The following is a 6,000-nucleotide window of genomic DNA, read 5'->3' on the forward strand; positions in this document are numbered from 1 at the left end:
CTCAGCCTAAAAAGGAAAAATAATGTGCTATGAAACATGAAATAGGCAGATTCAAGTTATGACTTAGAATAACAAGGCTCTGGTTATCAAAAGAGAAGAGTATAGGGTAAGAGTATTAGGTTAAGAAGAATAGAGTAGAACATTTCTAGGTAAGTTCTGTTTTTTCTCATTAAAACTACCCCTACCTCTTCTTTCAATTAGATTATTTTCCCTAAATGCCTTCTATCTGTAGTCCCCAATAAGTCTGTTTAACTGGCATTAACTTGCTAGCACCAGCAACTCTACCCCAGATATCTAAAAATACTGCCCCACTTCTGAAAATTGAGTAAGCCCCTTACAGAGGCTTGTAAGGGTTGAAGGAGTAAAGATTCAAGAATCAGATGGTTTTGAAATGATGCAGAAACACTGTCAGATATGACAAAATAGAGTTGATTTACAAAACCTGGCTCATAGTGAGTACTTAATAAATGCAAGTTAAATGAGAGGAATTGTTTAAGAAAGGAAATTTAAAAAGTGCTATGCAATATAACACAGATATGGGCAGAGCCACAATGTGGGCAAGAGCAGAGAAGTGAGGATACGAATTTGCCAAGAAAAGAAGAAAGGAATGTGGAAAGCGTTTTAGGCAAAAGAAACTGTTAGTCAGGGGTCCACTTCTGACACCATCTCCAGAATTCCATGCACTTGACCCCAAAGTCACACTGAATTTCTCACTGTTACTTAAAATATACCTAAGCTTTCTAAATATTGGCAAATTTTAAACCCCTCAGATGTTTGTAAATGCAGCCAGGAATGTAAGCCACTCTTTTGACTATGAAGTATGAAGATACCAGGGAGAAAAAGAAAAATGGCTGTTTCAGGAGATGATATATGGTTTAATATGATTAAAAATAGAAGTTTAAAAAGCAATTATATCTTCACAGACACACATAAAGGTAGGGAGTGGGTCATATGAAAGCATGTGGGGAGCTGGAACAGCAAGAGGAAACACCCTAAGGCAGGAACAAACTTAGCATGCTTATTTAAGAAGAGCAAAATGGTCAAGAGCCAAGTGAGCCAGGGAAGAGAGTGGTAGAAACTTGGAGCTGAAGGGGTGAGCTGAGGCCAAAACACACTTTGTGTGTCATGAGTAGCATGAGTATTCATGCTTGGAGTACTTCAGAGTGCCTTGTACATCATGGCAAAGACTTTTGATTTTACTCCTCATATGATAGGAAGCTATTTAGTATTATATCATGCTATTTATGTTTTTAAAGATAATAGGGCCACTCTATGGGCAATAAGCAATATGTAGGCAAAAGAGAAGCAGAAAGACCAGTGAGGAGATTATTTTAGTAGTCCAAGTGAAAACAAAATGTGTGTTGGCTAGAATGGTGGTGGTGGTGTAAATTAGAACAGAAGTCTCACCGGAAAAGGGAAAGTCAATTGACCAAGAGAGTAGTAGAATTGCAGGAACTGGATTTTAGTCAGTTAGGGTCAGATACCTATATGAAAAGCAAAGGAAATTTCTAATCAGGGATTGTATACAAACAAGAGTAATAATTAATAATGAATGAGCTCAAATCTTAGGACAAGAACTAAAATGAGGCAGGCCTATAATTTTTTAAATCATACACAAAATATTTAGTATAAGCAGGCTTTTTAAATATTTTATTTATTTATTTATTTAGAGAGAGAGAGAGGAGGAGGAGGGGCAAGGGAGAAGAAGAGAATCTCAAGCAGACTCCACGCTGAGCACAGAGTCCCACACAGGGCTGCTTGAGATTCTCTCTCTCCCTCTCCCTCTGCCCCTCCACCCCCTTAAAAAAAGTGCACCCTGTATGACTACTTTCCAGGGAGAATTATTCCATCTAGTATATTCTACCAAATGCTAGTGACAGTATTAACTTCATTTGGGCAAAGATTCTCTTTGTGTTATTGGTCCTGGTTTCCTCCCCGTCACCCCCCACACTTTATTAAAAAGATTAGCTTCCTTCTAGATGTCTAAATTTAATACAAATCTCCATCATAATGCATACCTACTTCCTATAGGAATCACTAATCATCTCCATGACTACAACAGCTCAAAGGACTTTCTAAATATCATTTTATGTGATAATGTTAAGTTCCCTAAAATGTGAGACAAAGAGTAGAGGCTATAGGCATAAATTGGATACACATAACCTAAAAATAGATGAAATGGACAGCATGTGGGAGATGAAAAAATTAGATACAATGCGGGCAGGTATTTGTGGAAAGGGTTCTCGCTTTATTGCTTGTGTTTATAGGTTTTTGGAAGGAAAGAGAAATTCTGCTAATTCATGATAGGAACTGACGAATAAAAGAGCTGGTGGGCTCTAATTTGAAATAAATGCCTCATGATTAAAAGCAATTCAATCTAGACGTGAATGAAGGCCAGTTGTAAATGAAAGAAAGATGCACAGTTCACGTAAAAAACCTCAAAGGACTGTTCATCGAGTGCATAAATACTTGAGAGCTAGTGGGAAGCAGCCATCTGATGGTGTCTTTATTCGGACAATATATCCTTCAAATATTGTCTGAAAATAAGAGGACCCCAGAAGGAGAAACAGGTTCATGACCAGAGAGTGTGGATCCCTGAAAGAGGGACAACACATAAAAGCAAAGAAACTCAAAAGAAGTTTCTCCCAACAGCTCAGCTCTTCTGCAACAAGGGGTGAGTAAGCATATTTCTTCTCTAATTGGGAAGCTTCCCAGTGAGAAGATCATGGATCTTATATCAGATTTTTCCATCCTTTAATCAAGGAGAAACATATTTTCTTCTATTCTCACTTAGGACTCCAGAAAAATTTCTTGAAGTATAGAATTGCTGAACTGGGACAGGTAAGAGTAAAGGTCCACTATAACATCCTCTATACAGAAAAGAATCCCGAAGCTCAGCTCACAAAGAAATGAATATGAAAACAATAGAGTTGCTTACAGATGACTTGAAGCCAGACTGCAGACTCCATGACCCCAGAGGTATTTTTCCATCTTTCTCTGAGCCCCCTCTCAGCAAGTCATTTAAAGCCAAACTGGTATAAACAAACCACCACCCATGTCTCATTGACAGGTCTCTAACCTTGCTTTAACAACCACCAACAGTTTCTACCATGCTCATCCTCATCCATTCCAGCTTCCTGACCTTCACTCTGATGGACATACCAGGCTTAGAGTCACAGCACTTGTGGTTATCTCTTCCTTTCTCCTCTATGTTTTTTGCTACCCTCATTGGCAATGGTGCTATCCTTTTTCTGGTGGCCACAGAGCCATCACTTCACAGCCCCATGTACCTGTTCCTGGCCTTGCTGTTGGGGGCTGACCTCATATCTACTCTGGCTCTGTTGCCCAAGCTCCTCTGCCTCTTCTGGTTCAAAGATCGGGACAGAGCTGCCAATGCCTGTTTCATCCAGATGTTTTTCATCCCGATGTTTTTCATCCATGTAGCCTCTGTGGTACGATCAGCCCTACTTGTAGCAATGGCCTCTGACAGCTTCATGGCCATGTGGGAGCCATTACGCTACAACACAATTCTGAGTCATTCCTTAGTTGGATGCCTGGGACTGGTGGCTCTAGCTAAGGGTGTGATTCTTATTCTGCCCATGCCTCTTCTACTTCAAAGGTTGAAATTCTGCCACGTGGTCTTTCCTCATACCTACTGTGACCATATGGCTGTGGTGAAAATGGCTTGTGGCCATACCAGACCTAACCATATCTATGGGCTCTTTGTGATTCTGCTCATGGTGGGACTTGATTTGCTGCTCATTCGCTTATCTTATGGACTCATGCTGCAGCCTGTGGTACGTCTTAATTCTCGAGATGCTACCTGCAAAGCCCTCAGCACCTGTTGAGCTCATCTCTTTGTCATTCTTGTCACTTATGTGCCTGCACTCTTTTCATCTCTCACCCACCGCATAGGTCACAATATCCCACCTCATGCTCATGTTCTCCTTGCCAATTTCTACCTTCTTTTACCCTCAGTACTCAACCCTATCATCTATGGCATAAAAATGAAGGAAATATGGCACAAGGTGGCCAAATGCTTTTGCAGAAGACCTGCAGAGGCTGTGAGCATAGACAATATCCCCATGAGTAAATAAACAGTGAGGACAACTGACATTGCCTTTGCCCAAACATCCAAGACCCAGTTGTATGTCTGAATGAGATGTGGAGCAAATAGATCTGGAAGAGTGTTTGTGTGGAGTGGTTTCTTGTGTTTTGGCTTGTTCTGTTTTGGCTTGAACAGAGAACCAAGACGTTTGTGTTTTCATTGAGCTAAGAACTAAAAAGGAAGAGGCCCAGACAGCTCTTTCTATGTCTGTTTAACAAGAGCCCTCTTATGGCACGGGTCTCCTGATGACTTTCACACCTGTGTTCATGTTCATAAGCTACACACAAGATTTTTCTGTAAATGATTCAAAATCATCTTTCCTTGTCTGGGTGGAAAGTTTATATTTGCTTTGGTTTTCTATTTCTTATTTTTTAAATTCTGTGTCTGTTTCTAAACCACCTTAATATGTAATAACTCTTCAGGAAATTGACCTTTTCAATAAGAATTATTTTTAATGCAATGGCAAGTCAACATATTCACAATACCAGTTGGATGATTGCAATGATGTAGATGCTTATAATAAAAATGAAGGAGATTAAAAAAGACATAGAGACTCAGAACGCAGGGACTATTGAAATGCATATCACAGAAGGTTTCGTTGCAAGGGAAAACACGTGTCCAGATGACTAATTTAAAAATCTTCTGAGACCAGGATCTTTAAAAAAAAAAAAAGTATATGTTAACAGGAAACTACCTGTTCCTCAAGTGATATTCCACGGTGACTCAGATCATGCACAAAGACCAAATTATGATGAAGCTTTGCCATGCTGAACTACTTAAATCATTGTAGTGATTTCTATCCAGTCATTTTAAATACATAGTTATCATAGGGTCAATTGCATAATGTAATAAGGCAAATACAAGATTGGATAGTTAGGCAGAAATGACCCCATTTCTGACAAAAGTTAAAATGAATCCATAGGGTAGGAACTACTAAAAAATAAGATAGTCACAGTTTTGGGATGCCTGGGTGGCTCAGTCTGTTAAGCATCTGCCTTTGGCTCAGGTCATGATCCCAGGGTCCTCTGATCAAGCCCCGTGTCAGGCTCCTTGCTCAGCAGGAAGCCTGCTTCTCCCTCTGCCTTACCCTTCCCCTGCTTGTGCTCTCTTTCTCTCCCTCTCTCTCTCTCTCTGACAAATAAATAAATAAATAATTTTAAAAAAAGATAGTCACAGTTTTAGCACAGTTTTCAAGTTAAACAATTTTGATTATTGACTGTAAAGTCAGAAAAAAGAATCCTATATTTCTAAATCTTTCTTAAATCTCTACCCCTGTGTTTGAGATTCTTAAAAAGATATGACACTGGGGATAAGAGTTGTGTATGTATGTTTTAAACCTAGCCAGGACTTCTGACCAGTCCTGACCTCTACTCTGCTCAGCTCGCCCATCTATAAACCTTAAGAACATCTTCAATTCATGTGACCTTGACCGAGAGAACCCTCAGTACTAAATATTCCTTTTCCTTTAGTTTTCCCCGGTCTTGTCTAGCCCTCAGAGTAGGAAGAGGCTTACCAAACAGGGGGGAATATCATATTACCCCTATAAGAAAAGAAAGAAACCATTACCTCCAGTCTATTCTGCTATTTATCTCTCTTAGTAAACAAATTTCTTAATTCATTCTTAACTATGAAAGTGTTTTTCTTATGAAGGATGTGTTGGGGGAAGTTTAGCCTGGGGGAAGGAAACAGAGTCAGATAATTAATCTATGGTGGTTTTCCTGTGCCTTTGTGTATTTCATAACCCAGATTTCCCACTGAAGGGTGGAACATAGAGAGAGGATTTATGCTTGACACTGACTTTTGGCCACCATCATGATCAGCATGTCAGAGTTTAAAAAACTAAGCAAATAAAGGAATGACTATTCTACTGTTATCAATATAATATTAATGAT

The 6,000-nt window shown here is 39.4% G+C and overlaps 1 pseudogene; it reads left to right on the plus strand.

Annotated features, from left to right (window-relative positions):
* The first annotated feature begins 3,110 nt into the window (after positions 1-3,110).
* LOC112806278 (olfactory receptor 52P1-like) lies at positions 3,111-4,097 on the plus strand (annotated as a pseudogene).
* The last annotated feature ends 1,903 nt before the right edge of the window (positions 4,098-6,000 follow it).

Source organism: Callorhinus ursinus, unplaced genomic scaffold (genome assembly GCF_003265705.2).
Source record: "Callorhinus ursinus isolate GAN/ISIS: 27379988/994484 unplaced genomic scaffold, GSC_fseal_2.0 scaffold49, whole genome shotgun sequence".
NCBI classification, from domain to species: domain Eukaryota; kingdom Metazoa; phylum Chordata; class Mammalia; order Carnivora; family Otariidae; genus Callorhinus; species Callorhinus ursinus.